This window comes from Pleurodeles waltl, chromosome 5 (genome assembly GCF_031143425.1).
Source record: "Pleurodeles waltl isolate 20211129_DDA chromosome 5, aPleWal1.hap1.20221129, whole genome shotgun sequence".
Lineage (NCBI taxonomy): Eukaryota > Metazoa > Chordata > Amphibia > Caudata > Salamandridae > Pleurodeles > Pleurodeles waltl.
The window spans coordinates 1,283,695,238-1,283,718,202 of NC_090444.1; positions in this window are offsets into that span (position 1 = coordinate 1,283,695,238).

Here is a 22,965-nt window from a genome sequence, read left to right on the forward strand (position 1 = left end):
TCACAAACTCAATGGTCATTTAACTAATCTTTTTATTGATTTTAAATGGTACCCAGAGTTCGAACCTTACCTAGATATAATACCTGACCTATTAGGCAAAGGAGTGTATGCCAGATTCCGTTTTGGGACACTACCACTGATGACCCTGACGAGCAAATGGAGACCCAATACCACTTCTGATATTTGCCCTGTGTGTGGCAATTCCCCTGAAACAGTAGAACATTTCATGTTTTTTTGTCCTGTTTACTTAGTCCCAAGGTTTAAATGGATCCGTAAAATCTGCCAGGAATTGAAGATAAGGAAATGTGCCTTAGCTCTGAGGATCTTAAAAAGTCACAATTCAAATGTGTTAATTTATGCAGTAAGCAAGTTTTTAGTAGCGGCATGGCGTATACGTAATTTTTATATAAACAATGATCTTAACTAATTTTTGAGTCTGGGCAATCAGGGATTTTCTTTTATTTTATTTTTAGATTTTGTCTCATGGTAGATTTGTACTGTTTTATTCATGGTGATTGTTGGAAAATGGGTTATTGGTAGGGCAGGTAGGTACCTACACCTAGCAACAAGCCACTAACCTCCACATAGGTACAGTTAGGTCTCAGTAAATTAATCCCAGCTCAACCCTTGGTAGCTTGGCAACGAGCGTCAAGGCTTAACTTAAGAGACAAAGTGTAAAGCATTCAAATATCACAAAACAGTAATTAAATAAAACACAGGAAACAGTTTAAAAATCCAAAACCAATTTATAAAAATAGTTTATATTTTTATCTTTAAAATGACACAAAAACGATTAAAATCGGTTCAGGGGAACCGGAGATATGAATTTTTAAAGAATTATTACTTTTCTAGCGCTTAGAAACAAAAAGCGCCAATCGGGTCATCTGGTTGCACCTCGACCGGGGCAAAGTCAAACTTTCAGGCCGACCGCGATGGAGCCCTGCTCGGCTACAGGTCGCGGGAGGCCTCGGTTAAAAAGTTACCTTCTGACTTAGGGCCTGATTCTAACTTTGGAGGACGGTGTTAAACCGTCCCAAAAGTGGGGGATATACCACCTACCGTATTACGAGTTCCATAGGATATAATGGACTCGTAATACGGTAGGTGGTATATCCGCCACTTTTGGGACGGTTTAACACCGTCCTCCAAAGTTAGAATCAGGCCCTTAGTCTTTATTTTGAAGTTTTTCTTCACCGGGACGAACCTGCCAGTTGAATCCGACCTCCTGGAGCCCTTGTCCGGATACGCGATGTGGGTTTCCTCGGTGGAGACTTTTACCTTCGGACTTAGTCGTTTTTTCAAGATGAAAATCCTTCGACAGGGGTAAACCTGGATCTTGATCCAACGTCCATGGAGCCCTTCTCGGATACGATGGCTGGGAGGTCCCGGTCAACTTTTTACGTTCGGACTTAGTCTCTTTTTTGGAGGTTTTTCTTTACCGGGATGAACCACGAAGTCAGGCCGGGCCGCGGTTGAGGCAAGCCGGCTAGAATTTCCGCGGCGGGTCGGTCCCTCTCTGGAGCTTTTTTCCACAAATTCTCAAATCTTTTCCAAACTTCTGGGGCTTCACCCAGATGTTCTTTTAAGGTTCTTTTGGGGTCCACAGCTCACCCCAAGGGTCCAGAAGTTCTGTGATGGTCCTTGGGGGGTGCAGACTTCAACTCCCAGAATGCACCTGGCGCAAACTCCTTTTTGGCCACTGGACAGTGGTCAGCTGGTCGCTTTCTTCAGGAGTTGGTGCAGGGGACTCTGGTTAGCAATTTTTCACCTGTAGCAAACAGGGAGTCCCTCCTTGAACCAGTTGAAGCCAGGCAAAGTCCTTCTTGTGGTGAAGCCCAAGTGTGCAGCTGGTGCAGTCCTTCTGAGTGCAGGGTCCAGGTGCAGGCCAGGGGTCCAGCAGGGCAGTCCTTCTTCTTCTTTAGTTCCTTTCTTGTTGAATTCTGGAGGGGATCTGAGGCGTGGGTGCAGGTCTGCCAGTTTTATCCTTGCTCCTGGGTGAAAAGCAGGGGGGCCCTGGTTCTCCAATCAGGGACAGGGTCGTCCCCCTGTGATGACCACTTCCTGGGAAGTGTGGCAAAAATCCATCCCAGAAGGCAACAGTCTCTAAAAATCCAACATGGATGAATCTGATTTTTGGAGGTTACATCTGGCTGAGCCCACCCACTGGTGTGGCTAAAAATCATAAACACACCCCTCTCCTGCCCTCTCCTAATCTAATCAAGGGGGCACCTAATTGTCTGGGGTTGCAGGATGTGGGGGTGTTGCTGGGTGCTCCAAATGTCCTTCTCTGCCTTTGAAGACCAGTTTGGCAGCCCTCCCCCTTCCTGCCTCGCCATCTGCTGAGGGGAGATTCTCTCCCCCAAGCACATTCCTTTGTGTGAAGCCTGGCCACTTCACACCTCATCAAGGCAGCCTGGCAGAAGCTGCTGCAGGCTGGCCAATCAGAGCACAGCAGCAAAAACAATGCAGAGCTGAAATTGGCAACTTTTGAGGTAAAGTCTAAACTTTTTACCTGGACAAGTTATATTAAATCCAACAACTGGAAGTTGTGCGATTCATTATAACAATCAATTTGATACCAAATTCTTGGTATGTAACATTTAAGGAGACTTTAAAATTTAAAATAAAGTCTGCCCATTCTAGCCTATGAAGGCCATTTACTTCAATGAGGGAAAAACGAATTTGGCTGTTTTTACCTCACCAGGGCTTATAAATCTATTTTTATAAAGTCCCTGCTTATAGTTACATGGCACCCAGCCCTAGGGGCACATAGGGCACACCTTAGGGGTGACTTATATGTAAAAATAAGGTAGTTTAAGACTTTGGAAGTACCTTTAATTCCAAAGTCGAATTTGCATATAATTTTAATTTAAAAGCAGCCAGCAAGGCAGGCCTGCCTTTAAAATGACACTGGGCACCTCAGCAGTGCACCTAGGTGTGCACCACCTATGCTGTGGTCCCTAAACCTACATGCCCTACCATATACTAGGGACTTATAGATAGGTTAACTTAGCCAATTATAATTAGCCTAATTTGCATATCCATTTTACACAGAGCACAGGCCCTGGGACTGGTTAGCAGTACCCAGGGCACCATCAGAGTCAGGAAAACACCAGCAAAAAGTGGAAAATGGGGGCAAAAAGTTATGGGGCCTCTGCAATCAGCCCTGTTTTCTCACACAACCCCCCCCCAGCCCACACGCCCAGGAGACTCAGCCCAACCCTGGGAGAGTCTTCCTGGCTTGTTAGGCGAGGAAGACAGTGAAGAAAACTGGCTGTCCCTTTGCAGGGCCTACTCTGCCTTATATCCTCCTGTCAGGGTCACTCCCTCTGGGTAGTGAAGCCATCCCAACAGTAAAAGGACCCAACACAAACTGAAACTTTCCTCTAGGGGGGTCTTCCTCCTTTCTCTCTGCCAACTTGGGTAGTGAGGTGCCCACCTCCCCTACTCCAAACTTTGCTAGGGCAACACCTAGCTTACCCAAAGAGGTCACCCAACACTTGAGCAACCCCACCATGACCAATAGGGTCAGGGGGCCTACTTTGCTATTGGCCCTGGGGTCTGCCTCCCAGGCCAAGTACAGTGCTGCCAGGAAGGCTAGCACCCAGCAGAGGCTACTGACAGCTGTCAGTACCCAGAACCACACCCTAAGCTCTCCACTGACCGGTGGCTGAGCTGCTTTAGGGGCATCTTTGGGGTCCTGGCACCCCTCTTGCTGTCTAGAGTGGGGGGCTACTACCTCCTGTGGCAGACACCCTCCTTCCACTCTCCCTTCTGTCAGTGCAGGGGCAACACCTTGCATCTGGACAGCTGCCTGACTACTCAGGACTTCCTTGGGGTCAGGTGAGGCCTCACCAGTGCCAACTCTGGGCTCCCCCCCTACTGGGGCAGAAGGCCCTTGGCTCCCTGGAACTCTCTTTAAGAGTGGCCTACCCTTCCTTTTCTTCTTTCCTTTTCTTGGGGACCCCTGTCTCCTAACTGTAGGGACTGACTCCCCAGGACTTTGGGTTGGGGGGGCACCCTGGGCGACCACCCCATCTGTGACCAGACTCACCTCTGGGAGGTCATTGCCCAGGATACAATCTAGGGGAAGGTCAGCACTGACTACCACCCTAATCCAGTCAAGGATACCCTCCCCCTCTAGGGGCACTATGGCTACAGGTTTGGAGGTGACCTCCCCTGTGGCTATCCTGACTTTCTTTGTCTTTCCTGGGACATACATGTCTGGGGTCACTAACCGGTCACTCACTATAGTGTGACTGGCACAGGTGTCTCTCAGGCCAGTGGTAGGGATCCCATTCACTTGAATGTGGTGGAAGTGCCTACTCCCACCCTCAGGGATCACCAGCTTACCATCTGGTCCTGTCTCCCAGCACAATGCTAGGAGGACTTCATCATCTGAGGAATCCTCCTCTATGGCTACACTGGACAGCCCAATGCTAACCACCTTCTTTGGACAGGCTGCATCTCCTCTGAAGTGACCTGTCTGCTGACAGTCAAAGCAAGCCCTACTGTCCAAGAGCTTTTTTAACCCTGGGTCTCCCTGTCTCTGCTTGTCAGAGTGGGAGTGGGATTTACTCTCCTCCTTCTTAGGGTTCTGGGGTACAGAGGGAGTCTCTGTGGTGGGCTTACCACCTCCCTCCTTAGGTTTTTGGGGACCTGTCGCCCCCTTCTTGGAGTCTCCCCCCTGGGACTTGACAACCACCCTGGTTCTCAACACTCATCAGCTGCCTCCCCTAGCTCTCTAGGGTTGGTCTGCTTAGAGTCCACTAGATGCTGGCGTAACCTTTCTTGGGTACAATTGGTCAAGATGTGCTCTCTCATGATCAGATTGTATAACCCCTCATAAGTATCTACTTTGTTACCAATAATCCAGCCCTCTAGTGCCTTTAGTGAAATGTCCACAAAGTCAACCCAAGACTGGGTACTGACCTTCTGGGTGTCCCTGAACTTCATTCTATATTGCTCTGGGGTCAGACCAAACTTCTTGGCTAAGCACCTCTTCATACTAGGGTATGAATCTGCCTCCTCCCCCCTTAAGGTCAGAAGCCTATCCCTCCCTGAGTTGGGGACCAACTCCCACAAAAGGGAACCCCAGTATTGAGGCCTAACCCTTCTCATTTGGAGTGCCCTCTCAAAGGCCCCCAGCCACTTATCTATGTCATCCCCCTCTACATAAGCAGGAACTACCCCCTTGGGTAATCTGGGGCAAACTCCCCCACCCATGGACACCTCAGCTTCTTTATCGCTGCTTCCATCTCTTTTCTCTTTGTATGCCCACTTTTTCTTTTCTAGGGCCAGCTTCTCTGCTTCCAAAGCTATGTATGCTAGCTGGGCCTCCAGCTCTCTTTCTCTGATGGATGGGTTCTCTCCTCCTGAAAGGACCCCCTTCCCACCACTAGCTTTGGATCTGCCCCTAGTGACTGTATTTACTGAGGACCGTTCTTCCTCATCCTCACTTAGGCTCAGATGCCTTCCCTCCCCTGAGTGGTTAGAGCTAGCATCCTCCCTTCTTTCTCCCTCCTCTGGAGCTTCTTCTGACTCTACCTCTTGGGCCTCAGCCCATGCTGTCAGGGATGTGATCAGGATTTGCTTCCTGAGATCAGTGGTTGCAGGCAACCCTCTTTCAATACACAACCCCCTAAGCTGGACTACTGTCAGTGTGGGTAGGCTAGCCAGATCAAGCTCCATGGTTCCCTAGTTTTGTGTCAACAAAAACTTTTTGCAAAAATTGGAAACAAGAATTTAGAAAAATTACAAAAATTCAATAATTGAAATTAATCCAAATTAAAAATTAAAAACAATTTTTGCACTAGGACAATTTAAAGGATTTTTAATTTGTTTTACCTAAAACTATAACGTGATATTGAACACAAGTACAGGATCCCGTCGCTGCTTCCAATTATGTTGGAAAATGGGTTATTGGTAGGGCAGGTAGGTACCTACACCTAGCAACAAGCCACTAACCTCCACATAGGTACAGTTAGGTCTCAGTAAATTAATCCCAGCTCAACCCTTGGTAGCTTGGCAACGAGCGTCAAGGCTTAACTTAGGAGACAAAGTGTAAAGCATTCAAATATCACAAAACAGTAATTAAATAAAACACAGGAAACAGTTTAAAAATCCAAAACCAATTTATAAAAATAGTTTATATTTTTATCTTTAAAATGACACAAAAACGATTAAAATCGGTTCAGGGGAACCGGAGATATGAATTTTTAAAGAATTATTACTTTTCTACCGCTTAGAAACAAAAAGCGCCAATCGGGTCATCTGGTTGCACCTCGACCGGGGCAAAGTCAAACTTTCAGGCCGACCGCGATGGAGCCCTGCTCGGCTACAGGTCGCGGGAGGCCTCGGTTAAAAAGTTACCTTCTGACTTAGTCTTTATTTTGAAGTTTTTCTTCACCGGGACGAACCTGCCAGTTGAATCCGACCTCCTGGAGCCCTTGTCTGGATACGCAATGTGGGTTTCCTCGGTGGAGACTTTTACCTTCGGACTTAGTCGTTTTTTCGAGATGAAAATCCTTCGACCGGGGTAAACCTGGATCTTGATCCGACGTCCATGGAGCCCTTCTCGGATACGATGGCTGGGAGGTCCCGGTCAACTTTTTACGTTCGGACTTAGTCTCTTTTTTGGATGTTTTTCTTTACCGGGACGAACCACGAAGTCAGGCCGGGCCACGGTTGAGGCAAGCCGGCTAGAATTTCCGCAGCGGGTCGGTCCCTCTCTGGAGCTTTTTTCCACAAATTCTCAAATCTTTTCCAAACTTCTGGGGCTTCACCCAGATGTTCTTTTAAGGTTCTTTTGGGGTCCACAGCTCACCCCAAGGGTCCAGAAGTTCTGTGATGGTCCTTGGGGGGTGCGGACTTCAACTCCCAGAATGCACCTGGCGCAAACTCCTTTTTGGCCACTGGACAGTGGTCAGCTGGTCGCTTTCTTCAGGAGTTGGTGCAGGGGACTCTGGTTAGCAATTTTTCACCTGTAGCAAACAGGGAGTCCCTCCTTGAACCAGTTGAAGCCAGGCAAAGTCCTTCTTGTGGTGAAGCCCAAGTGTGCAGCTGGTGCAGTCCTTCTGAGTGCAGAGTCCAGTTGCAGGCCAGGGGTCCAGCAGGGCAGTCCTTCTTCTTCTTTAGTTCCTTTCTTGTTGAATTCTGGAGGGGATCTGAGGCGGGGTGCAGGTCTGCCAGTTTTATCCTTGCTCCTGGGTGAAAAGCAGGGGGGCCCTGGTTCTCCAATCAGGGACAGGGTCGTCCCCCTGTGATGACCACTTCCTGGGAAGTGTGGCAAAAATCCATCCCAGAAGGCAACAGTCTCTAAAAATCCAACATGGATGAATCTGATTTTTGGAGGTTACATCTGGCTGAGCCCACCCACTGGTGTGGCTAAAAATCATAAACACACCCCTCTCCTGCCCTCTCCTAATCTAATCAAGGGGGCACCTAATTGTCTGGGGTTGCAGGATGTGGGGGTGTTGCTGGGTGCTCCAAATGTCCTTCTCTGCCTTTGAAGACCAGTTTGGCAGCCCTCCCCCTTCCTGCCTCGCCATCTGCTGAGGGGAGATTCTCTCCCCCAAGCACATTCCTTTGTGTGAAGCCTGGCCACTTCACACCTCATCAAGGCAGCCTGGCAGAAGCTGCTGCAGGCTGGCCAATCAGAGCACAGCAGCAAAAACAATGCAGAGCTGAAATTGGCAACTTTTGAGGTAAAGTCTAAACTTTTTACCTGGACAAGTTATATTAAATCCAACAACTGGAAGTTGTGCGATTTATTATAACAATCAATTTGATACCAAATTCTTGGTATGTAACATTTAAGGAGACTTTAAAATTTAAAATAAAGTCTGCCCATTCTAGCCTATGAAGGCCATTTACTTCAATGAGGGAAAAACGAATTTGGCTGTTTTTACCTCACCAGGGCTTATAAATCTATTTTTATAAAGTCCCTGCTTATAGTTACATGGCACCCAGCCCTAGGGGCACATAGGGCACACCTTAGGGGTGACTTATATGTAAAAATAAGGTAGTTTAAGACTTTGGAAGTACCTTTAATTCCAAAGTCGAATTTGCATATAATTTTAATTTAAAAGCAGCCAGCAAGGCAGGCCTGCCTTTAAAATGACACTGGGCACCTCAGCAGTGCACCTAGGTGTGCACCACCTATGCTGTGGTCCCTAAACCTACATGCCCTACCACATACTAGGGACTTATAGGTAGGTTAACTTAGCCAATTATAATTAGCCTAATTTGCATATCCATTTTACACAGAGCACAGGCCCTGGGACTGGTTAGCAGTACCCAGGGCACCATCAGAGTCAGGAAAACACCAGCAAAAAGTGGAAAATGGGGGCAAAAAGTTATGGGGCCTCTGCAATCAGCCCTGTTTTCTCACAGTGATTATTTATCTTTGTATTGTATTGCTTTGATGGCCTGCTGGCCGAATAAAGCTTATTGTGATTGATTGACATGTATTTAAGTTTGTTTTATGGATGGGACACTTCAACATAATTTGTTTTATTATTATTTGGTTCTTTCAGAGATTCCTACATTGAGCTATTTGAATCATTGTCCTGCCACAAAGGAATTAGGGACAATTGATTCACTGAACCCACTACAACATTAGATACTGTTTATGCATATTGAAAAAACTTGACATGTAGCCTGACAGATGTTGAGAAGATATTTTTGAATTTAATTGAAGACAGGAAGAGAGATTTGGAATCAAAGTTAAAAGCAGAGAAGGCTCTTCAGAGACAACACAGGTGGGCTAAGGAGGAAACTCTGCATTAATCAGCAGGGATTCCTGCTGCTTTGACACTGCTTTGACACTGGATTGGAAGCATAAAGGAAAACTGTGCATACTTACAGAGAAATCTACAGTTGACACTGTGTTTGTGGGAAGGAGTGAATGTAATCATATGTTTAAAGTTAGAGGAAATTGGAGATTGTTCCTGGATGGAGAAGATCCTGTTCTACTGTTACACCTGAAGTTTATTTTATTTGTGTAGAACATGTCTATTTTGAGTAGCCTAATGGTCGTATATCGTATGTTATCTAGCTGCAGTTTTCCCAAAGATATATTATGTTGAGCATTTTTAATGGTCCTGTATAGGAAATTATTTCTAGGCCTAAGTGAGGTGTTAGCCCTGGAGAGGCTGGAGATATCCTTGGTACAATGATTCCATCTGTAGGAGTAATTTTTAATGATGTAAAGATTAAAAAGCTGGCTATTATAATTGATAAATTATCCACCAGTACAGCAGGAGCCTTATAGGTTGTAGGAAAGATTTGGAGGAATATCTCAAGAACATTTCAGGGTTAAAAAAAGATTTAAAGGGTTTAGAAGTGGCCAGTGCTTTAGACACTATTGGAAATGGAATTGTCACAGTTGGCGATGGTTTGGAAATTTGGTTAGTGGAACAGTAGTTTCTGTATTGAGATCACATGCGATATTTGGCTTATATGCAACATCTTTGGTTGTGATGTTTAAGGTATATGATAGGGTAAAGGCAAGGAAAGGAGTGAAGAGGAAGAGGGAAAATATTGAACTGCAGAAGAATCAGTGTAGATATTATGATGAGATGAAACATCTGGAGGAGGCTAGATTAAAGTACATGAAAGTTTCGATTGATCCATCTGATAAGAGACTTATCTTGATGTCTTAATTCATCATCAGAGGGGGGATTGGAGTAGTGTAATTGTGGCTGCACCCCTGCATGTTACAGGAGTGAAATGAAAATGAGGTCGACATCATATATTCTGTGTGCCTTAGTCTTATTAATGTAAAGTGATGGATCAAAACTTATTATTGAGGGTGCATTCACTGTAGTAACTGGAGATTTCATGTAGACGTGTGTTCCAACATTTAGCTTTCACATGCAAATTTGTAGTTCCCTTTCACATTTATGTTTGTATTTCAAAAAGTTGTATTTATTGAAAAGCACATTGCATATGCAATCGTAAATTCATTGTTCATGTTTTGCAATTATTCTGATATTATCCTTGCAATTATAATCAACTGTTTAAAGGTGAATATCAACCATGTTTTATTATGTGATCATGAGTCGGACCTTCATTTAACAAGTGAAACGCATTTTATGAGCTTTACATGTTTTTCTTTTGCAGGTGCACATTCTTGGTCCCTTAGATAGAGAAAATACTATTGTGTTTTATAGATAGAAAGGCCTGAGAAACAAGATATTGGCATGGACTGGCTGATTTAATGAACAGAATAAAACTCCATTCATCGTCTATCTGAAGAGAACGAACTCAAGGCTAATCTGGTTGTTAGTCTTCCAGGGGATGGGAGAATCACTCCATGTTGCGAGTGCGCTCTGTGAGAAAGATAAATAATTGGCCTTGTGGTGATGTGTTCAAACATACAGTTGCTCCTGGAACTTCCCACTTTAAGTTAGTGTTGACATTGTTAGAGTTACCACAGATTCCTTTAAACTTGGAGAGGTACACACCACTTACAGTCCATAGCTTCAAACTAACACTGAATTATTTTACGTCTGAAGAGTCCTACTGAAGTCTTTGTGATGCTGACACCTATCTTGCTTAATCTCTCAACCCTTCAGACCCTATTGTAGTTAGTTTAGAATTTAACCAGATGTTCTTAATTAGTTTCTGCGGAAAGGGAGAAATCCAAATTACTTTATGGAAGGTTAATTCTTGCTTCTAACTGACTGTAATTTTCATATGCCTTATGAAAAGGATATTGAACTTACTCCGAAGTTTCAGCTTGCTAGTTTTGATTATATACCTTCAAAATCTGATTTTGATATGCGCATTTATTGGAGCGATTACTAACTTGTAATGGATTTACTAAAATTTAGGATTGACTTCAGTTCCTCTTTCTGTGGCCAAATTGGTTTCATGAAAGTAAATTGTAAGTTGTTACTAAATCCTTGCCTCCCAGGACACTCCAAGATTCATCGAATGCAGACTACCAACCGCTTCTGTATGTGTCCCATTGCATGCACAACATAAACACAAGTATGGACCCTAGAGACATATCCTGTAATATCATGAAAAGCTGTACATTCCTACCCATAACTAGTACAGGAAAATCAATAATATGGTTGCTGGAGGAATATTCAAACTCTCTAAAAACAATCTCTCTGCAGTGGTAAATAAACTGGGAACACATATACGAATACACACAAACGCACATACTCTCATTTACTCAAATTACCATTTACCATACCAGTAGAGTGTTGGACCTGGACCTTTTTACAAGGTTACCCAAAACATCTTGAGTTCCTCCTCCGATTTTTCTGTCCTTCTTTTGGTTGGCTATAGGACTCTGAGCACTTAACCACTGCTAATTAGTGCCAGGGTGCTTGCACACTCTCCTCTAAACAAGGTATGATTGTTTTACACCTGTATGGCTTATTTGATTACCTTGTAAGTCCCTTGTAAAGTACTAATCTATATAGCCAGGGCCTGTACATTAAATGCTACTAGTGAGAATGTAGTACTGATGTGCCACCTACGGAAGTAGCCTTTTAAACCTATCTCAGCCATGCCACTGCAAAGCCTGTGCACAGATTACTGCCACTATGACTTGGCATTTAAAACAACTTGCCAAGCCGTAAAACTCCCCTTTTACCACACATAGGTCACTCCTAAGGTAGGCCCCAGGCAGCCCTGTGGGCAGGGTGCTGTGTAAGTAAAAGGTAGGACATGTAATTTTATGTTCTACAAGTCCTGGTAGTGACAAACAGTCTATTTCATTTTCAATATAGTGAGGCTGGCTCCTCTCATAGGTTAGCATTGGGAATTTCCTTATATCCTTTTAAGTGGTAATTCTTGATCTGAAAGGAGTAGCTTTGTCATGTTTGGTGTGTTTAAAATGATAATGATAAATCCTCCTTATTGGTGGACTTGGATTTCGCATTATTATTTTAGAAATGTCACTTTTCTCTGTGATTATAACTGTGTGCCCTGCAGCCTGTCTCCAATCCACATCTGCGTTGGGTGACAGATACACTTGTACATACTATCTAGACAGCCACAAAATATGAAGGGCTGAGTGTGACAGGGGATACATCTGCATTCATCAGTGGGATGTGCTGTGGCATGAGCCGGGGGGAGTCTGACCCAAACCCCCATCAGCCAGAGTGGCAGGAGGGCTGCACCACCAACTTTTGCGGCGGGAGGTGCATAAAGTCAGTGGATTTGCCACACGGTGCGGCACACACCGTGGTAGGAGTCGGGGGAGCCTGACTCAATCCCCCATCAGCCAGTGTGGCAGGAGAGGTGCACTACCAACCTTCACCCTTCATTTAGCGGAAGAGACTGGGCTGGGCCACCTCTCTTTCATCTATCAGCTGAAGAGATGCTTTGCTCATGACACGTGCATGAGTCCTTGCTTATTTAGTGACCTTAAAGATGCCCCTTGAGATTTAGGCCCATTGCTGTGGCGCTTTTGCTGTATTAACTAAAGGAGCTTTCAGATAGTTTTAAAATCTGCCAAAAATCTGCCACAACATGAGCAAGCGTAAATGCTTGCCCAAGGACTCCACGCTTGTTGCATCTCCAAAGCCTACCACAATTGGTACAATGCTGCAAAAGACGATTGGGGTTGTAGCAACAGAAATTGAACTTACGGAAAGGCACCTTTCTCTCTCTTGTGAGCCTCCCAGCTCTGTTGGTGTAGCCCAGTCACCATCACTAGGTGGTTATATTCGCTCGAACTGTGTCCCGCGGACCTCACATGCTGTAACGGGGCGCAGGGATATTGGCTTGGGGCTACCCAGAAATGCCCCTCGCTTAACAGCTAAGAGTGGGGCTGTTAATAAACTAAAGCAACTGGAAAGCATTCAAATGCAAGGTCATGAAGACTTGGGAGTTTTGGAGGCTGAAAACCGTTGTGGCACTAAGGATAGTAGGTATATAGGGGCAGATTTATGGAAAGTGGCACTGCGCTAAGTGCAGCACCACTTTCCCTGCATCCCTTAGCACCTCCCTACTGTCAACATGTGTGCACGTATTTAAAATATAGAACACCATGGCGCATGGTAGGGGGTAATGGTGTCATTCTATGTGACGCTATTGATGTACTCTGCAGGAGTAGCGCAAAAATGGTGGCGCTAATCCTGCAGAGTACACAGGGGCCCATTCTAAATAATGGAAGCCCCCTTTTTACTCCTGCTTCCAAGCATAATAACATTGCTGCGGGGCAATGGCTGGGGCATTTCGGCACCTTTATAATTCAACACCTGCTACTGAAGGTACTTTAGATGGTAGCATATGGAGGGAGGGGTTCCCTGAAAATGCTGAGGCACATACCATGATCATAATTTGTTTGCTGTTTGCAGTCTCCAAAGTGGCTCCAGGTGAGGATCCTGGTTTAGATAAAATCCCAGGGGGTCTGTATAAGTTAGTACTGGATGTCTGGGCACCCTATCTTGGGGTTCTTTTCAATGCCATATTGGAGGGGATACCTCTGCCAGCCTCCTGGGCAGGAGCTGAAATAATACCTGTTTATAAAAAGGGCTCACCTCCCCTTCCAGCCAACTATAGACAAATTAATCTAACAGACTCATTGTAAAAGTTGTTTGCGCAAGTGATATTAGAGAGACTTGAGGAAAACAGTGTTCTTAGTCTGCCACAGGCTGGATTTAGGCAAGGCATCTCTACCATAGACCAGGTTTTTCACCTCCAGCTTTTATACTGAAAAACTGTGGTATTGGAAGGTGCCAGTCTTTATAGAATCTTTGTGGATCTCTGGACTGCCTTCGATCTGGTCCCTAGAGATATCTTGTGGCAAGTTCTGTCAAAGATGGGGGTTACTAATTGTCGTTGTGAAATTCTGCAGAGAGTCCAGGAGGGGAGGTTTGCTCAGTTCTGGTATGGTAAGTTGGGAGATCTTACCAAACCTTTCCTGTTCCGGAAGGGAGTCAGGCAGGGTTGTGTGTTAGCCCCAACCCTTTTCTACCTTTATATCTATGGGCTGATTGATGACCTGATTAAGATCTTGAATGATGGCCTCAGATTAGCCCATCAAAATTTTCCTGCATTAATGTTCAGAGATGATATCCTGTTATCGTCAAGGTCCCCGATAACTTTGCAAAGAACTCTAGACTGCTTTGTTTATTTCTGTAGGGTGAGTAGGCTGGAAATCAATGTGGGCAAAAAGAAGTATATGGTCTTCCACCACTCCCCATCTACCAGGCCTGGTCCCAAACTTAACGGGGTCCCATTACAATGGGTTAAGGTGTTTGATTATCTGGGAATCACACTATCAGAGCAAATGGACTGGCAACCACATATGAACAAGCAAAAGTTAAGATTGGCCCAATTCACTGGTGGCTAAGGGAGAGTTTTTAAAGATTCTTCTTTTAAGCCAGTTAGCCTGGTCTTTGAGCTTTACAGGTCATAGGTTCTGGGGGCAGTGATATATGGGGATGAGATATGGGGACATAAGGGGTCTGTGATATTTTTAAAGTGGAGAATGCATTCCTAAGGCATTTATTAAATCTTCCCTTGAGCACTCCTCTTCTACCCCTGAGTTTTGATTTGGATGTTCAGCCGATAGATGAGGAACTAGGTTTGCGGCCCTTTTATTTTTGAAGAAGAATTTGGACAACCCCTGAACTGGCGAAGGGTTCAAGGAGATTATGGCTAAAATATATCCAGGATACCGCAAGACATATTGGAAAGGATCGTCTGTGGAGGATCCCGGAGTCGGCTTGCCCTGTGAATACTAAGCGAGATCTGGCTAGGTCTTGAAGGCATTTTAAATTGTGTACACACCTGACTAATCCTGCACATGGTAATTTATCTGCTAGGTTTCTATCTTTTAAAGGTTTACATGGTTTTGAAATCCTCTTAAATGAGCTGCAGCCAGTGCTAGCCAGGAAACTGTACCTGCAGTTCAAACATGGGTCTCTGCCTCTTAGAACTCTGACTTGCAAGTGGGAGGTAGGCAGTGAGGAACTGAGGACCTGATTTATACTTTTTTAGCACTGCATTTGCGTCATTTTCTGACGCAAAAGCGGCGCAAACTTACAAAATTCAATTATATTTTGTAAGTTTGTGCCGCTTTTGCGTCAAATAATGACGCAAATGCGGCGCTAAATAAAGTATAAGTATGGGCCTGAGTGGGATATGCCCAGCATGTGGCGAGACTCAGGAAACAGTGGCACACTTCTTATTTTTTGCAAAGCCTATAAAAGCCCCAGGTTAAAATGGTTGGTCCCCCTCTGTAGGCATGTAGAGGCTCTAAGAATTCTGAAAACGGATGTTCAACAACAAATCGTTTTTTTAGTATCTAAGTATCTGTTTATGGCCTGGTGCATCCGTAATAGATGTGGGTATTGTGTGCAGGGACAGAAGGCGGGGATTTTATTCCATTTTATCTATGAATGTTCTCATTTTAAAATATACAGTATGTATTTATTTATTTTCAACTTGCTTTTTAACTGTTTTAATTGACTCTTTGTAGGAAAGTACCATCTTCCTTGGCATGTTACCCCGATTTTTACCTGTATGTCAGTATGTTTTTGTCTGTTTCACTGGGATCCTGCTGGTCAGGACCCCAGTGTGCATAGTTTATGGCCTAATGTGTGTGTCTGTATAGTGCTTGACTGTGTCACTGAGGCTCTGCTAACCAGAACCTCAGTGCTTATGCTCTCTCTGCTTGTAAATTTGTCACTATAGGCTAGTGACTTCATTTACTAATTTCAATTGGCACACTGGACCCCCCTTATAAGTTCCTAGTATATAGTACCTAGGTTCCCAGGGCATTGGGGTTCCAGGAGATCCATATGGGCTGCAGCATTTCTTTTTCCACCCATAAGGAGCTCAGACAAACCCTTACACAGATCTGCCATTGCAACCTGCGTGAAATAACGCACATGTTATTTCACAGCCATTTTCACTGCACTTATGTAACTTATAAGTCACCTATATGTCTAACCTTCACTTGCTGGAGGCTAGGTGCAAAGTTACTAAGTGTGTGGGCACCCTTGCACTAGCAAAGGTGCCCCACATAGTTCAGGGCCATTTCCCTGGACCTTCTGAGTACGGGGATGCCATTACACGGGTGCATCACATATAGGTCAATACCTATATGTAACTTCACAATGGTAACTCCGAATATGGCCATGTAACATGTCTAAGATCATGGAATTGTCCCCCATTCCAAATCTGGTATTGGGGAGCTAATTCCATGCATCCTGGGGGCTCCACTATGGACCCCAGTACTGAAAAACCAGCTCTCTGAGACTTGCACTGCAGCTACAGCTGCTGCCACCTCACAGACAGGGTTCTGCCCTCCTGGGGTCTGGGCAGCCCAGTCCCAGGAAGGCAGAACAAAGCATTTCCTCTGAGAGCAGAGTGTTACACCCTCTCCCTTTGGAAATAGGTGTTACAGGCTTGGGATGGGTAGCCTTCCCCAGGCTCTGTAAATGCTTTGAAGGGCACAGATGGTGCCCTCCTTGCATAAGCCAGTCTACACCGGTTCAGGGACCCCTTGTCCCCTGCTCTGGCATGAAACTGGACAAAGGAAAGGGGAGCTCCTCCAGTCTGTCCCAGACTTCAGCCATCTTGCTTTGAGTGGCCAGTGCCAGCAAGTGATGTCAGAGACCCCTCCTGATATGTCCATACCTGATAAGGTAGCCAATCCCCCTCTCTGGGCTATTTAGGGTCTCTCCTGTGGGTTCTCTTCAGATTCTGCTTGCAAGTTTCCTTCAGAAATCCTCTGTAACTACTTCATCATCGTCTGACGTCGGTTCAACCGTAGCCTGTTCCACGATCTGCTGTAACTGCAACAAAGTATCCACAAGGGATACTTTTCTTCTGCAACCTCAGCTCAAAGTCAGCAACTGCAACAGTTTCCATGGTGTGCACGCCCTGGGGACTCCCTGCCTTCATCCTGCACCAGAAGGACTGAAGAAATCTCCAGTGGGGTGACAGAGTCACTCCCCTGCTCAAGCAGGCACCTTCCAAGATGACGACTGGTACCCTTCCTTCATACACAGCCTGGCTCAGGGCCCCAACACTCTATCCTGTGACGCTCAACTCACTGAGGTGTTCTCCAGTGGCGTGGGACCTTCCTTTGTTGTGCTGCATCAACTGTGTTTTGCACCTCCTTTGTCCCTGTGTCCTGGGACTCCCGGGGGTGCTGGCTGGCATCCTGAGGGCTGTCTAAAGTGCTGAGGGCCCCCTCTTCCTCCTCATACAGAGTTGAGGCCCCCAGGTCCCTCCTGGGTCCACCCAGTGCCATTTTGGCGCAAAACACACTTTTGTCGTATCCAAGACTTCCAACACGAAATCACATCTGCAACAATCTTCACATCGTGGGACATCCTTTGCATTATGCAGGACCCCACTGGCATCTTCCTATGGTGCATTCCTGCAGTTTTCAACTAACCAGGGACTTTTCTTTTGCACCCTCTTCTGGGTTGGCAGGGGCTCCTGTCCTTCCTGGAGCTTCTTTCGACTTCTGGACTTGGTCTCCTTCCTTTGCATGTCTTCAGGTCCAGGAATCCAGCAGTTGTTGTTCGCAGACTTGGTTGGTTGCTGCAAAATCCCAATCATGAGGTGTAGTGTGTCCTGAGGAAACTTGCAGTACTTTACTCCTGCTTTTCTGGGTTCTGGGGTGGGGTAATTTGCTTACCTTTCCTGTATTCTTACTCTCCCAGCGATTCTGCACAGACTACTCTTGTCTAGGGGGGAATTTGTGATTCGCATTCCACTTTCTTAGTATATGGTTTGTGTTGCCATTAGACCTATTTTCTCCCTTTGCATTCTATAGCATTTCCTATTGTTTGCATTGTTCTATGACTATTTACTTGTTTAATTTTGGGGTCTAGTGTATATATTGTGTATAATGCTTACCTCCAAAAGGAGTATTGTCTCTAAGATATTTTTGGTACTGTGTCACCCAAATAAATACCTTTATTTTTGGTAACACTGAGTATTGTCTTTACTTGTGTATAAGTACTGTGTAACTATAACTGGTATTGCATGAGCTGTGCATGTCTCCTAGTTCAGCTTAAGCTGCTCTGTTATAGCTACCTCTATCAGCCTACACTGCAAGAACACTACTACTTCACTAATAAGGGATAACTAGACCTGGTATAAGGTGTAAGTACTCAAGGTACCCACTACAAACCAGGCCAAATTATATCAATTTTTATTATTATAATGAAAGATGTTTTATTATTTTAAGTTGCACTTTTTTGGCTTTGAGACGCAATAAAGATTTCGAGGATGGTGATGATGATCTTCCTGGGCTGGGAAAGGGAGAGGTAGTTCACACTTACATGTCAGTAGGTTGTGGCCTGCCCTAACACAAAGAGCTGTTTTACCCACTACTGATTGTCTGAAGCCAGGGCTGGGCTGAAAGGAACTGTTGTGCACTTCAGAGGGTTCCTTTGAAGTCACCCCTTCATCAAAGTCATTTTTCAGTATAAGTGCTGGGGCTCTGACCCCATGTTTTTAGACACTGCATGGACTTGTAACCAAATGCTGCTAGCTTTGCATGCTGCAACTTGCCTGAGGACTGCTGTGCTGCCAGGAGGAACAACCATTTGGGTTACTTACTTTGTGTACTGGCCTGCTTCCTGCTGAGTTGCTAGAGGGACTGCCACTCTGCAAGCTGCCTTATGTGTTGGCCTGCTTCCTGCCCACCTCTTTGTGCTCCAGTGCACTCCAAGGACTTATTTGCTTGCCCACCTGTTAAAGAGGTCTCAGGGCTATCAAAAGACTTCCTGTGTTTACTGTTACCTTAAGACTCTGTTACTGGTGAGTCCAGTAACGTTCCACCTGGATCAAGATCGGAGAGTACCTGATCAGAGACTGAGTGCATTGTTTTGACTTCCAAAAATGCTGTGGCCCTGTGGGCAAGGTTAGTGTTTTACCATTGACCTTTTTCCTGCATGACTGGTACTGCCGTGGTGGGTGTTGATTGAGGAGAGCATCATTGCCTCTCTATGTGGCCCTGCAAAGACACAGGGGGTCATTCTGACCCTGGCGGTTGGTGATAAAGCGGCGGCCAACCCGCAAACAGGCCGGCGGTCAAAAAAATTGAATTCTAACCCTGGCGGGAACCGCCAACACAGGCCGCCACTTTAACACTCCGACCGCCACGGCGGCACCGACAAACAGCGCGGCGGTCACCGCCAACAGGCAGGCGGCAGACAATGTACCGCCCACCCTATCACAACTCACCAATCCGCCACCTTTTCCGGGGCGGGAGCCCCGCAGATAAAAACACGGCAGAAACAGACTACGAATGGGAAAACGCTCACCTAGACACACTCCACGAGGAAGGAGGACAGCATGGAGCCCGAATTACACATCCTACCAGCTATTGTCTACCTGCTCATCTACCAGGAGTACGAACGCCGGCGCAGATGACAACGGTGAGTACTGCACCTACGACACAGGCGAGGGGGGAGGAGGAAAGCTTACGGGCACACACATGCGCCATACACCCACCCCCCCACCACAAATACCTACACCCCAATGCCGAGCAACAAGTCAGAGTGACACCACACAAACCCCCCGGAATAATGCAAAGACACAATTTAAATGATCTATGAAATATATGTATAAATAGCTCCATTGAAGGAATGGCAAATATGCCATATAAAAGATACAAAAATAAGGAATGAACATAGGCAACAATATATCCATAGACAAAAAGTCCGGCACATTCTGTGAAAGTTCCATAGTCCGTGGGCCAATGTGCACAAACACATGGGCAAAGCCCACACAGGAGACCAGATACCATTGGAGAGAACACTGCAGGGGCATCAGACGATAAAACTACAGGCACCTCAGGGGGAAGGGAAGGGGGGGCACCTCAGCCACATGAGTCTACGACGCCAGATCCACGAGGGGCCTCCATGCCCACTGTCCCATCCTGGGGAGTGCAAAGCCACAGTCTCACAAGTCCCTACAGTGGGAGGCTTGCCCACTGGACCATCCTGGGGAGTGCAAAGCCACAGTCCATCTGATGGATTACCGACTCCACAATTATTGGAGGAGGCATGGTGCCCAGAGTGCTTCCTGAAGCCCTGCTCGACACAGAACTGGCACTGTCAATGGGCCAGCGGTGCTTGAGATGAAGGGCCCAGCGGAGCGGTGCCTGAGATGAAGGGCCCAGCGGAGCGGTGCTTGAGAAGCAGGGCCCAGCGGAGCGGGGTTTGAGACGGCGGGGCACAGCGGAGCGGTGCTTGAGATGAAGGGCCCAGCGGAGCGGTGCTTGAGATGAAGAGCCCAGCGGAGCGGTGTTTGAGACGGCAGGGCCCAGCGGAGCGGTGCTTGACAGGAAGGGCCCAGCGGTGCTTGAGATGAAGGGCCCAGTGGAGCGGTGCTTGAGATGAAGGGCCCAGCGGAGCGGTGCTTGAGATGAAGGGCCCAGCGGAGCGGTGTTTGAGACGGCGGGGCCCTGTTCAGCGGTGCTTGACAGGAAGGGCCCAGTGGAGCGGTGCTTGACAGGAAGGGCCCAGCGGAGCGGTGCTTGAGATGAAGGGCCCAGCGGAGCGGTGTTTGAGACGGCGGTGCCCTGTTCAGCGGTGCTTGACAGGAAGGGCCCAGCGGAGCGGTGCTTGACAGGAAGGGCCCAGCGGAGCGGTGTTTGAGACGGCGGTGCCATGTTCAGCGGTGCTTGACAGGAAGGGCCCAGCGGAGCGGTGCTTGAGATGAAGGGCCCAGCAGAGCGGTGTTTGAGACGGCGGGGCCCTGTTCAGCGGTGCTTGTCAGGAAGGGCCCAGCGGAGCGGTGTTTGAGACGGCGGTGCCCTGTTCAGCGGTGCTTGACAGGAAGGGCCCAGCGGAGCGGTGCTTGACAGGAAGGGCCTAGCAGAGCGGTGTTTGAGAGGAAGGGCCTAGCAGAGCAGTGTTTGAGACGGCGGTGCCCTGTTCAGCGGTGCTTGACAGGAAGGGCCCAGCGGAGCGGTGCTTGAGATGAAGGGCCCAGCGGAGCGGTGTTTGACAGGAAGGGCCCAGCGGAGCGGTGCTTGACAGGAAGGGCCTAGCAGAGCGGTGTTTGAGACGGCGGTGCCCTGTTCAGCGGTGCTTGACAGGAAGGGCCCAGCGGAGCGGTGCTTGAGATGAAGGGCCCAGCGGAGCGGTGTTTGAGATGGCGGGCCCTGTTCAGCGGTGCTTGACAGGAAGGGCCCAGCAGAGCGGTGCTTGACAGGAAGGGCCCAGCGGAGCGGTGCTTGACAGGAAGGGCCTAGCAGAGCGGTGTTTGAGACGGCGGTGCCCTGTTTAGCGTTGCTTGACAGGAAGGGCCCAGCGGAGCGGTGCTTGAGATGAAGGGCCCAGCGGAGCGGTGTTTGAGACGGCGGGGACCTGTTCAGCGGTGCTTGACAGGAAGGGCCCAGCGGAGCGGTGCTTGAGATGAAGGGCCCAGCGGAGCGGTGTTTGAGACGGCGGGCCCTGTTCAGCGGTGCTTGACAGGAAGGGCCCAGCGGAGCGGTGCTTGACAGGAAGGGCCCAGCGGAGCGGTGTTTGAGATGAAGGGCCCAGCGGAGCGGTGCTTGAGATGAAGGGCCCAGCGGTGCGGTTCTTGTCCCGGCGGGGCCCTGTTCAGCGGTGCTCCTCCCGGCGGGGCCCTGTTCAGCGGTGCTCCTCCCGGCGGGGCCCGTTCAGCGGTTCTTGTCCCGGCAGGGCCCTGTTCAGCGGTGCTCCTCCCGGCGGGGCCCGTTCAGCGGTTCTTGTCCCGGCGGGGCCCTGTTCAGCGGTGCTCCTCCCGGCGGGGCCCGTTCAGCGGTGCTCCTCCCGGCGGGGCCCGTTCAGCGGTGCTTCTCCCGGCGGGGCCCTGTTCAGCGGTGCTTGTCCTGTGTGTCTAGGGAGCCAGACCTGGCCAAGACTTCCCGCTCATTCACCATCCGAACTTGCGGTCACGGCGCCCTCCTGTGATGGAGTCCTGGGCCCGTGGGTGTCGTCCGTCACACCCGGAATGGGGCTGGTGGGGCCCTCCTGGGCAGCTCGCCTGCTGCCTGACTTCTCTGCCCTGCTGCCCTTGCCCTCCTTCGCTGGAGCTCTGTGGGCCTTGCCTCCCTTGGATGATGTGGCAGGTGACGGGGCAAGGCTACTGTCCTTGGTGGCAGCCGTCTCAGGCTTGTCGCACCGGCCCTTTTTCTTTTTTGTCCTCTTCCCAGGGGGGGGGGCTGGCAGTCCCCTTGCTGCTGGCCGATGTCCCTGCCCTAGGATCTGGTGGACTCCAATAGACCTGCACTATGGTCACAGTAGATGCAGGGCTGGTGGTGGCTGAGGTGCTTTTTTTAGTCTTACCAGATGGAGGGAGCGGGTCAGTGATTGGAACGAGCTCAAGGTTGGAAAGGAAAAGGACTTTGGAAGGACAGGGACGGGTAGGTGTAGTGGGTTTGGGAGTGGAGGAAGAGGATGTGGTTGTAGGAGAGTCAGGTGTGCTGTCTTTGGGTGCAGGTGCTTGTGACGGAGGCTGTCGTGAGGTGGATGGCTGTTGGGTGGGTGGCTGCCTGCGTTTGTGTGCTTTGGAAGAGGGGGTGACAGACACACTGGGAGAGGACACAGGGGACGTGTAAATGGCAGTGGGGCTGGTGACTGCACGTGTGCGGACTGTAATGGAGGGTGTACTGGTGATGGAAGTACTGGCTGATGGTGGTGTGCATGCAGGTGTGAGTGGAGACGTCACAGGGAGGGAGGAGGGAGATGAGGAGGTGGGGGACACAGAGGTGGTAGTGACTGTTGGCATGTCTGCATCTGGATGTTGCTTGGGTGAATGTTTGTGGGATCTGTGGTGCTTATGTCTGGATGAGCTGCCCTTGGGTGTAGAGGTGTGTGCAGGCTGGTCTGATGGTGTGGATGGGATAGGCAGAGGAACAGGAGACTGGGACTGGGTGGAGGGAGTCAGAACAGGGAGGCTGGAGACAGGGACAATGGCTGCCATCAGTGCTGAGGCCAGAGTGTTGAACGATCGCTGATGGGCAGCCTGACCTGAATGAATGCCCTCCAG